This window comes from Mastomys coucha, unplaced genomic scaffold, assembly GCF_008632895.1.
Source record: "Mastomys coucha isolate ucsf_1 unplaced genomic scaffold, UCSF_Mcou_1 pScaffold17, whole genome shotgun sequence".
NCBI lineage: Eukaryota > Metazoa > Chordata > Mammalia > Rodentia > Muridae > Mastomys > Mastomys coucha.
This window is the reverse complement of record NW_022196899.1, coordinates 31,274,858-31,287,578: the sequence shown is the minus strand read 5'-3', so window position 1 is coordinate 31,287,578 and position 12,721 is coordinate 31,274,858. Positions and strand designations below refer to the sequence as shown.

Here is a 12,721-nt window from a genome sequence, read left to right as displayed (position 1 = left end):
ACTGAGCAAGAAAAGACTTGATGTATGCGAGAGCAGGTGTTCAGAAGGAATGCAGCTCAGAGCACTGCAGCCTTAAGGGTGAAAAGCGAACAAGAACAACTCAGCCTCTAACCTTCCTTTACTAGTCTGACATGTTTTCACCTACATCTAAAGAGCAGGTCCTTTTATAAAGCCAAGCAGCCATTTATTTACCTACAACTATTTTAATTCTCCCCATTATACCATGGAAATCTGCTTTTTCAAAAGCCACAGAAGGAAGAAAAACAATGCAACTAATCTTTCAAGTGTTCCTATAAAATTCACTTTGTAAAAAGTATTCCCAGAAGGCAGAAAGAAGCAGGAAAGTTCCTAGTATATTTATATGTTTTGTGATATTCCAAATCAATACACCTATAAGCTGCTAATGGGAGAAGTGGATGGTGGGAGTGAGCAGGAACACCTGTTCTCAGCTTAGTTCTCTATCCCAAGCCTCCACCCCTGGTTTCTTACAGCTCCCTGAAGACAGGACAATCCTGAGGAGCCTCTGCTGGAGTAATACTGTCTATACTCCATGAGCTGTACTCCAATTCCAGTTCTTTTCCCCAAACCACTGATGTAGACAAGAAATTCATTTTCTGGATCTCTTCTACACACTGGTCACATTTCTGTTTACAAGTTATAGAAGAGTTATTTGTTCATGTTCTAAGCACACACACACACCCCTCCACACACACTGGAGAACACTTATTTTAGTAACATGTTTGTTCCAATTTTAAAAGCTGGATGAGATTGCATGCATTTGCAATCCCAATGTTCCTACAGGATTTCTTTATTTCTGGGTCCATATGCACACATGGCTGGAGATTAGCAGTGAGTGTTGTCCTTCTCTACAGCCATCCGCATTGCTTTCTGAGGCAGAGTCTCTTGATGGCTTGGAGTTTTCAAATTCAGCTATATTGGCTGGCCAATGAGCCAAGAGTTTCTACTGTCTCTGCCTCCCTAGTGTTGAGATCAAAAGCAAATACCACCATGTTCGGCATCTTTTATTGGTTCTTGGCAGCAAATTCATGTCCCATGTGCTTTTGTGGTAAGCACTTTATTGGCTGAAGCTCTATCTCTCCAGCAACCAAATTTTGATCTAACTAAATTTTAGGAATTATTTTTTAAAAATAACTTGTTTTTAATGTTCACACAAAACTTTTATTACATTAGAATAAGTAATTTGAGTTCTTTTTTTTAGTTTTACTATATTTACTCAGAAAATATAAACACGTTCTCATATTAACATATTGTGCATAACATGGAAGTAAACATTAAAACAGGTGTTGCCTAAACTGATCACAAACCCAGGTTTCTCCACTTTCCTTTACCCAGCTGTGTGGACATCCAGGGCTCAGTTCCCAGGCGGAGCACATATCAGAGCAAACAGCTCCACCTCTGTGTTTAGGAGAGCCACACCCCAACTCAATCATCTATTATATTCATACACTATGGTTAAGAGGGAAGAGGCTATGTTGGGTTATGATGGTGGAGAGCAAAAAATATTATCTGTGTATTAGGGATCTCCAGATCCCTAATATTATTCTAAACTTTTCATGAAGAATAACTACTTAGTCCAGCTAATAGCCCTAAGAATGGGGCATGGTTATTACCCCTACTTTACAAAGTACCTAACTTGCCTAAAGTGATATTCTAAGTAGTGAAGCCAGGATGTTGCTCTAGAGTCCATATTTAACTACTGCACCACAATATAAATGAGTGAAGGCTCAACGCCAAAGGAAAAGAGAATCTCTACACAAGCTGAGTGAGATCTTTAACTCAAAGGAAAGTGCCTTTCCTCCTCACTTGATTTAAGGAGTGGAGTAGATCAAGCATGAAGCAATAGTTACAATAATACCACCAGGCCTTCATTGCATATTCCAACTGTGTTAAGTTCTTTCCTGTGGTGTTTATACAATCTTCTTTGTAACACTCAGAAGTAGTTTATAGGAAAAGAAATGGGAGCCTGAAGAGGTTAAATGTCAAGTCAGAAGAATATGAACAAGAAATTGAATACACTTTGATTCTGTGCCCTCAAAGCCTTGATTTCAAAACTATATCTTAACACTTCTTAGTGCTATCACCTTAGACTAGGTATAAGTTAAAATAGAAGATCTTCATAAAAATGGGTGGTGGTGGTGGTAAGGACTCCTTCACTCCTCATCCCCTGCAGCAGGTGGGAGAGCTGGCCCCCAAGTCATGAGAACAGGAGAGCTGGCTCTAAACCTCACCAGCTGCAGCACTCAGGAGACTGGGGCCTGTACCTTATCTGGACAGCACGGTAGAGCTCCCCCTGGTGGCATGGTTGAGGATGAGTTAGCCCCACCCCTTGATGGCTGTGGCATTGGGTGAGTTGGGGGTAGGGACAGTGCTGGAGAGCTCCCCCTAGTGGTGACAGTTCCGGAGAGCTGGCAGACCAACTCGGTTTTGAGTTGGACCACCCCAACATCTACCCCATTTATGAACTGCTGTAGCACATGAAGAGGCCAGTCCTGCAGATTCAAAGCTGCAGGATCTCTATGACACAGGGCAACAAGAAGATATTCAAGAGAAGTCCTGGTGGAGATCCAGTATTGACAGTATAGCAGAAGCCAGAGGCCTCAAAACAGAACAAGGACTAATTGCAATGAACATTTGCAAGTAAAGAGGCATGCAAGAAGGGTATACAGTGACACACACTGTCACACACTACAGCTTTCAAGATGAGATTTTTTGTTTAAAGTTGAGGTAGGGAAGAGGTTGCAAGGGTGGATACAAAGAAAGAGGGAGATGAGTGGGATTGGGGTGCATGATATAAAGTTCACAAAGCACCATTAAGAAGTTTAAAAAGCACAAATACCCAGAAATAATGCTTTTTATAAACAAGACTCCTCCCCCAAAAGTGATCAACAAGACCAAACCAAATCAAAACAACAAAAACAAAACAACCCCCCCCCAAACACCAAAACCAAACCAACAAACAAAAAACACTCCCCTTCACTCAAAACATGGCAGCAGCGGTGGGGGTGGTTTGTAGAATATGTTAGTGTCTTTCTCTGCATTATATTATAAGAAATGTAAAACATTAGAAATGTAAGTTATCTGTACACATTTTACCCTTTCTAAATGTGGGAACTTAATAGTAAAGGCAACACTCCTAATTAGTAGAATACAGAATCAGAAGCTTCTGGTAGTGGATTACCTATTGCAAACCCATGGGCTGTTTCTGTCAAATGGCTGTGCTGGCTAAGAAGAGTCTATGTTTAAAGCCTTTTGTTATATATGTTACACACACACACACACACACACACACACACACACACACACACACTGGTGTATGAAGAAACAATGACAATGGATTTTTACAATATACACAGACACACATCCTGTTCATGAAAATTAAGTATTCATATTATTGCATAAAAATGTACTCAGAAGTAAAATGAATCTTTCTTTTCCAGCAGAGAGCTACCTACCCTTTATCAGAGATGTTTCTTCCTTTTATTGGAGCCAGAGGGAATGGTTTCCAAATCCAAACTAAATACTCAATATGGCATGCTAGTGCCATGTGGGTAGATGATCTTTAGTAACCATCTTGTTTTATTCTAAATTTCAATAAAAAAGGAAAAATAATTTTCTGATTCTTTAAAGTTAAATAAATAAATTATTTAGGGAAGACAGGAGAGAGAGCAGAGTGAGAAGGGGAGACAGGTATTACCTGAAGGGGCAACTCCTAGATGCCAGAGCCATTCTATGGAGTGACATTTAAACATCTTATGTGTATGGAGATAGTTTTTTTTTCTTGTGTGTGTGTATGTGAACTTTAACCAAATACTTTAAATCTTAAAAAAAGGTGTGAAAGCTTTGAAAATGCAACTGTTACAAACCTAACACATTCTCTTAACAAGTCATTTAAAAACATCTATCATGTGGGTCACTGCTCTGAACAATAAAATTAATAGGATCATAGATATAAAAAGTTCAACCCAGTTCAACTTCATTGATTTGAAACATATGAATGGATTTGTTTTTCACTTATTCAGTCTTTCTTCTTGATGTCAGTCCGGTGGCCATCTACTCTTTTAGTTGGTATAAAGATGGTTTCTTTCAGAAATAGCAAGGGTTTTTATATTTTTAGTAGGATACCAAAAAATAGTCTTCAGAGATAAATCTACAGCTTTAAATATTTATCCACCTTTACAGAAGGCCAGTAACTTCTATTAAGAGCATTCCTTTGTAGACCCATCAACTACTACAAAGATATTGTAATCAGCTCCCTCAGCTGTGGCAGCTCTCCATATTGTTCACTATTGGTGCCTATGGTTCACTAGAAGTCTTCGTCTGCCCTTGGTCTCACATCTTGTCTTAGCTACTGCTCAGCTCTTACACTAATAGCTAAAGAGTTAATTAAGTGACAGCTTTCTCTATATTTTCTATTCACCCAATGTAATTTATCCTTGGAAACTGTAGACCCATGTGTTAAATTGTCTATCTGATATTGCACCAAGTTTCATTAAACACTGCTCACAATTTCTCTCTAAATCTGTGCCATTTCTAGCCCTCCACCTGGGGAGGGGATCATTCCTTTTCCATTTCTCCCTTCCAGGAACCTGTCATTTCCATCAAACTACTCAGAAACTGTGCATCTTATTTTTTTACACAGACCTCCACTCACCAAAACAACACACTAAAATTTTACTATCTTCACATACTTTACTCCAGATTCTTTCCTCATGTCTATCTGGTGTCAATTCTTGTGCCACATCTGCTAAGGATGAATTACAGTACTGTTCATTAGGTCTGCTTAAAATGTTTAAATAATATTTGAATGCAGACTTTCAGTGATTTCCTTTTGCCTTTTCAAATGCTGCAGCTCTCTGAATAGTCTTCTTTACCACACTTTGCTCTTCACTAGCAGTTTATTCATACTTCAGATTTTGCTTAAAAATCCACCTCAAGGAAGTCTTCCCTCTAGTCACAGGGATACAAGTTATGAAAAACAAGGGTAGCCAGTGATATAAATACCTAAAAATTTGCACTCAAATATTATTTTATTCATTTAAATATTTCCAATTATGTATAAGAGGATACAAGGACAAACAGTAAAATATTTCACTTATGTGAGTTAAGGTAAACTGTCACTTTAAAAGAATTATAGAGTAAAGAGTTACCAGTGGCTAGGAAAGAAGAACATGGAGAATCAGTAATCAACAAAGTTTCAGTTAAACAAAATGTGCACTGTTTCTGAAGTCATCAACACAGTACTATAACCTTAAAAGTCTGTTAACATGTCAGACCTTGTATCAAATGATTTTATTGCAATAAGTTAAGAGAGATTTCTCTTTTTCAATAGTGGCCACAATTGATTTTAATGTGCCCAACAAATTCTCATACATATCCAGTTTTATAATATTTGCTAAAGAATATACTTTTTATTATCTCTGGAGACCTTATGGCTGTTAATTTATTCCATAAATCTGTGCTCTGAGATACTGGGAGAACTTCAGGTTCAGTGAGAGACTATCTCAAAAATAAGATGGGAAAATTCGAAAATAAAATAAAAATAAAATAAAAATTGTTTTTCTTTTTAAAAGAAGGGCAAATGGGGAGGAGGCTAGCAAGACGGCTAAGTGAATAAAGGCAGCTGCTGCCAGGTTTGATAATCAGAATTCAATAGCTGAAACATGCATTGTGTGAGAAGATAACCAACCCTAATAGGCCTATCATGGCATGTGTAAGCACATATGTGTGCTTGCACGCAAATACAAACACACACACACACAAATAACTAAATATATACATACATACATGCATGCATACATACATACATGCAACAAGAAAATAGAGGAAGACTCCTGACAATCTCTAGCCTACACATGCGCATGCATGCGTGAATGTGAGTGAACATACACACACACACACACAAAAATAGAAAAAATAAATAAAAAACAAATTTAACATGAGTTTGGTGCTAGATTTATCTGTCCAGAAGAGATAACAGTGGAAGGATGGAGAAATGTGAAGTTTATTTTTCAAGGCAAAATTGGTAGCATTCCATAACACCTCTAGATTTTTTTGTCATATAAAGACGTGCATCTCAATGAGGTAGATTTCATTTTCTTGTATGAGTTGCTAGCTTTTATCATATTTACACAGAAGCTAGATCATAGAGCAAGTGTATTTTAATACTTTCTGTAAGACTTACTACTACACCTGACAACAAGGATATAACAGAAAGTCTAAAATCTTCAGGGAATGAAGATTTTAGATTCTTAGATGAGGATCCAATACAATGCACTGCTCCTGGACTTCCATTTCTTTTATTTCTTGCAGGCTTACACAGGACTTCAGATTTTACTATCTTAGGCACAGCCAATGTGGTGTCACTCAAGTTTACTAAGTCCCACGGATCACGTGCAGCTCCAGCTGTGAACATGCTACCTTCTTCTTCCTCAGTAATTCTGAAATGGACTTAATTGCCTTGTATTACCTAAGATGAGGTGTGGGAGGCAGTAAATACTCAAGGGTCACGTGCGCACACCAGACTACTTTTACACTGTCTCAGTCAGGGTTTCTATACCTGCACAAACATCATGACCAAGAAGCAAGTTGGGGAGGAAAGGGTTTATTCAGCTTACTTCCACATTGCTGTTGATCACCAGAGGAAGCCAGGACTGGAACTCAAGCAGGTCAGGAAGCAGGAGCTGATGCAGAGGCCATGGAGAGATGTTCCTTATTGGCTTGCTTTCCCTGGCTTGTTCAGCCTGCTCTCTTATAGAACTCAAGGCTTCCAGCCCAGGGATGGCACCACCCACAAGGGGCCCTCCCCCCTTGATCACTAATTGAGAAAATGTCCCACAGCTGGATCTCATGGAGGCACTTCCCCAACTGAAGTTCCCTTCTCTGTGATAACTCCAGCCTGGGTCAAGTTGGCACACAAAACGAGCCAGTACATACACCCACTGGAGTATATTACAATGTACTACTTTTAAGAATGTGATGACTCACAAGAATAGCCAAAGAAAAATCACCTTTGTCTTAGTGTAGAGGTTCTAGGGTAGAGAAGGGCTAAACAGCTCACATGTGCTCACCCTCAACTCAAACACTCAAACACTATTTCTGGCAGCTCACTGTATTAAGGTTTTTTGTTTTTGTTTTTAATTTCATGTTTAAAAAAGGATTTATCTGGTTTCCACACCACTGTTGATCATCAGTGAAGTAGGAAGAAGAAGTCAAACAGGGCAGGACCCTGGAGGGAGGAGTTGATGCAGAGGCCATGGAGGGTGCTGCTTTACTGGCTTTTTGGTATCTGTCCTTTTTCCAATCCCTTGTGACCCTAGTCAGAGATCCTGGATCCAAGGTTGCAATAGTCAAGCACACTGAGGTAGAAAGTGTGTACACAAAGCAGGCAGTCAGATACCGAGGCCATGGTGCTCTATTCAAATGGCTCTCTGGGTGACAATTTTCCTGCCTAGCATAATGTAGTTATCTTAGAACTATTCATGTATACAGACTTTAGTTTGGGGACTAAAACTGTCACCTGCAACTTTGACTTCTTGCTGACTTACCATTTACATTAAAAATATAAATCAATATCAAGTTTAATAATTCCTAAGCTAAGTCAACGTTTTTCTCTTTGATGCTCATTTTGCTACTTCTAGGGAGTATTTTTCTATCTTCTAGAAAAGATAGAAAAAATCTTCAGGGGCAAACATGGAAATTATCTGGAAACTATCTTCTAGGGGGTATTTTTTTTTTTTTTTTTGAGATCTGAGGGTTTTTTTGTAAACAACAAATCCTCAAAAGCACAGAACTAGAATAGTAGGAAACTGGAATAGCTAAGAGAAAGACAGGTAATGTATAGTGGGGAATTGTGAGTAGATGATGAAATAAACAGGAAAACTATTAATCAAAAAAGGGAAAAGGAAAACTGGGCAGGGCACTGGAAGATAATAGTAGCTAAGAATGCAGAGGTGAGGTAATAATCCAGACAGCAATACATTCTTGAGAGCACATCTACTTCCTGTTTTCTCCTTTAGTCCAGAATTTTCCTTCTATGATTGAATAATTCCAAACCCATCCACTAAAAGACACAGTAATATAGGACTAGAAAAAAATTATGAGTTTTCATTTGAGAAAATTAAGCTACTAAAGACTTGCACTAAATTGTAAACACCTTGCTTAGGATTTGAAGCAACTGATGTTGAAGGATGCTGGGCAGCAGCATGCACTGTCAGGTGATGCTTATGTTCCCAGACATTTCTTTCCTACATTTCTTTCTCTTTCTACTGTAGGCTTAGATTTTTCCCCCCCTTTGGATTCTGTCTTTTAATATTTCAGAAGAAAACCAGAAGTGGCATCCACCACAACAGAAACAATGATGAAAGACCTTGAGTAATGTTCTCCAACATCAACTATGTTGATGTACTGTGAGCTGTGTACTTGGGGCTCACCCCATTCACTGTTTTTGTGCCAGTTTTCCATAGCTGCCTCTTCCAGCATCGTAGTCCTCCTGATATTCATCTCTAACCTGACCCCCAGACGGTCCACATCCATACTGCCTGCCCTCCTTAAAACCTGGGTCCCAGTCTGTTCCTATGATCTGGTCATCCAGATGAGTTCCGTTTATGTACTGTATTGCCTTCTCTCCATCTGCTCTTGAATAGTATTCCACAAAACAGAATTCACATGCTGTTTTCTTCATTTTATCCAGACCCATGATGATCTTCTTGATAGCATCACTTTTGCTGAAGAGTTCATAAATCTGTTCTTCAGTTGTATAAAAGGAAAGATTTCCAACATACAATGTACAGCTTTTCTTCAGTAGCTTTTCTTGTTCTTCACTGTCGCCCCGCAAGTGTTCAGTAAGCCACCCAACATGATGCAGAAACACAAAACACGAAACGACGCTGCCACAGCCAGGAGAACCAGGTGGTGGTGGTGGTGGTGGTGGTGGTGGTGGTGGCGGCGGCAGCGGCGGCGGCAACCAGGCTTAGATTTTTAAAATCTTAAAGGGTTCTTAAATGTTTTAACTTCCCTTCTAGCCTACCACCCACTAAAGTAGTGGAAAAAGAAAGGTTATTAGGATATGAGGGAAGTGGACTTATTTAGAAATAGTTATTTGGAGCAAATTTAATCTGCATTGTCAGGATAGGTATCAGCAGCAGTGGCAGGACCCAGCAGAAACAGCCAGGCCTCCTAAGAATCAGCAAGAGTCAGCAGGAAGGACCAGGAAAGCAGGGACGCCAGGAGAATTTTTCTGCCGTGCCTCTCTCAATGAAGTGAAGATCAGCGAATTCAAAGACACAAGACCAAAGAAGCATTGCCAAACTAGTTATATAAGCCTACCACCACTGTCTGTTGGGTCTTATTTATACTCCCTCCAAACATCATGTGCCCTCCCATGGGTCTTGTCTCATTACATGAGTGTCTGAGTCTGTCTTGGCAAAATTCTACATGAGTTTTTATCAGCTGATATTACTTTGTCAATTAGCCTGACTTCATGGAAGTGGCAAGAAGCTACCAAAACACCACCCAAAGATTTTTGGTGTTTCTTTCTATGAAATCATGACAAACAATGACCATTAAATAATGGCCAGGCATACCAATACCATCCAGCGTCACTCACCATCTCTCGGGTTATATTTATACTGCTAATAACATGGATCCACTCATGTGTTTGCTTTAGCAAAACATTACTTCATCTATGCCTGCTTCAGCAAAATGTTCCTTCACATGTCTGCTTCAGAAAAACATCCTTTGATATAACTGACTTTCCAAAGGAACAAGAAGTTTCCACTTCATTCTACTCAAACGTACTTTCTGAGAATTTTCCTTGCTAATAAAATTGCCCCTTGAAAGTACATTTTTCTCTCCTGACCACCCATACCACAGAAAGTTTACAAATTAAGACAGATAAGATAGGAACCTTGAGGTTCCCAGATGAATGCCAAGGGACTAGAGTACATACATTTTATTCATGTATGAACTTTTATGATTCTTTAGAACTACTGGCAAGCTAGTGATAAGGAAATTTGAATAATAAACTATAAAAATTAAGCTTGCTTGCTTGCTGGTTTTATTGTTCATAATATAATGTATGCATTTTAATGTTAATTTTAACTAATGTATGCATTTCAACATTTTCTGGAGACAATGAACTTAAAAATGGAAGGCATGAATTATTTGTGTATTGAAGGAAAAGAATTATTCAGGGTCTTGGCAGGGGATTGTGAAGAATGGGATGCTGAGAGATACAATGTACAGATACAAGGCTGTATTATCTATAAGGTCACCCCAACCATCCCTGATCTTTTATAAAGATTCATATATAAAAAAGGGAAGCTTAAATCTGAGAGTGGGAGACCAGCACAGTGAACTATGAAACAACAGGTATATCTTATTGTAGTTTGATAGAAGTAGCTAGATGCAGTGTCTTTGACGCCTCTGGCTCACTCAATCCTTCCCCAAGACTCCCTGAGCACCACCTAATGTTTGGCTGTAGGTCTTTCTTTGTATCTGTGTCTATTAGCTGCTGGATGAAGCCTTTCAGATGACAGTTATGCTAGGTTCCTGTCTGCAAACATAGCAGAGAATCATTAAGAGTATCAGTGGTTGGCTCTTTCTCATGGTGTGGATCTCAAGTCGGGTAAGTCATTGATTGGCCATTCCCTTGATCTCTGCTCCATCTTTATCTCTGTGCATCTTGTAGGGAGGGCAAATTTTGGGTTGAAGGTTTTGTGGGTGGGTTAGTATCCACATCCCTCCACTGGGAGTCCTGCCTGGCTACAGGTGGTGGCCACTTCAAGCTCCATATCCTCAGCTGCTACAAGTCCCAGCTAGGGTCAGCCCCATCTCAAGTCTCTCTCTTGTTCCAGAGATAACCCCTGACCACCGATTTCCCTTCTTTTTCCCAGCCCTCTCACCCCCAACTCCCTCCCACTCTCAATCCACTCCCAATGTCTATTTTATTTCCTCTTCTGAGTGAGAGTCAAGAACCCTCCTTTAATTCCTCCTTGTTACTTAGCTTCTTTGGGTCTGTGAATTATATCATGGTTGTCCTGTTCTTTGTGGCTAATATCCACTTACAAGTGAGTATATACCTGCATGTCTTTCTGGGTTGGGTTACCTCACTCTGGAATGGTATTTTCTAGTTCCATCCATTTGCCTGCAAATTTCATGATGTCCTTGTTTTTAATAGCTGAGTACAGCGCCAAATAACCTGGGCCTACAGGGGCTCACAGAGACTGAACCACCAAGCACACAGCATACATGGACTGGACCTAGGCCTCCCTACAAATATGTAGCTGATGTGAAGCTTGGTATTCATGTGGGTCCCTTAACAACTGGAGTGGGGGCTGCCTCTGATTCTGGTGCCTGTCTTTGGATATCTTTCCCCTAGCTGGGCTGCTTTGTCTGGTCTCAGTGGGAAAGGACACCTTTCCCTAATAGTCCTGATGATAGAAGTGAGGGGGCAGGACTGGAAAGAGAGGAGGGAGGGGGGCTGTGGTCAAGATATAAAGTGAATTAATAAACAAATTAATGAATAATAAAAAAGAAGTAACCAGATGCAACAGACACTGGCAGACACTTATAATCTTAGGACTTGGAGACAGAGGCAGGAAAAGCAAAGGGCTTGTCAGAGATACTTCACATTGTCCTAGTACTTTATCCCAAAGACTCTGGGACTTTTCAGCTACAGAACTAATAGTTAGGTCTGTGATTCCTGACATTTTAAAGAAACAAATTTTATTTTAGATTACTTACTTGAATTATAGAACTTGCTTAAATTAATCTGCTTTTTGAAAAAATAATAGTTTTAACACTGTGATCTGGATATGCAGTTTATAATTTATGAAGATCTATCAAACATATTTACTTCCGTGCACTTGATGTCATGCTTAACAATTCATTCTCAAACTTAAAGTCATTAAGATTTATCCTCATACTTTCTTCTGTTAGTTTTATATATGGTATAACAAGGAGGCTATGAACTTCCTTCATACATAAAAATCCACTTGTTAGATATTTCTCCATTAAATTGCCTTAACATTCTTGTCAAAATGCAAATGTTTCTATACCTGATTCTATCCCATCAGTTCATACAAAAATCTATTTTTATGCCATAAGCTCCATGCTGCAAAGTATAAGTCCTCCAATTTTAATCTTTGTTTTCCACACCATTTTGATAATCTGGACACCTTAATATTCCATATTGATTTGAGGATCAGCCTTTCTTTTTTTGTAATAAACATCACTTTGGTAGTGCATGTATCTTATTACTGAGTCTTGGAATCATGCGTGTGGGGCATTCTCCATTTAAATCTTCAACTTCTTTAAGAAATGTTTTCTAGTTCTCACAGTATAGTTACTTATCTCCTTAAATAAATTTATTATTTCATATTTCACTTTTTCTTACTATAAATGGTATTTCTTTTATTTTTTAATAGTACTGGAATTGAACCTAGGGCCCACACATACTAAGAAAGTACCTAATCACCAGCCATATATATCTTCAGGCTTCTTTTTGCCATTTAAAAACATTCAGAGCAGTTCTCAGTGAGCTGCTAGGCTGAGGCTGAATTTGTGATCTTCCAGCCTCAGCTTCCTAAGTAGCAACTTTGAGGCAAACTGGGCTACATGTTATCATGTCTCAACAACAGCAAAACAAGACACAAATAAAATTCCAAGAATAACTTAAGTAGTCCTTCTGGAAATCCACATT

The 12,721-nt window shown here is 39.1% G+C and overlaps 1 protein-coding gene and 1 pseudogene across 3 annotated transcripts in view; both read right to left on the bottom strand.

Annotated features, from left to right (window-relative positions):
- Positions 1–12,721, bottom strand: part of Spata5 (spermatogenesis associated 5) — a 173,177-nt gene that overhangs the window by 58,496 nt on the left and 101,960 nt on the right. The gene's annotated exons all lie outside the window — the stretch shown is intronic.
- LOC116094835 lies at positions 6,857–8,944 on the bottom strand (annotated as a pseudogene).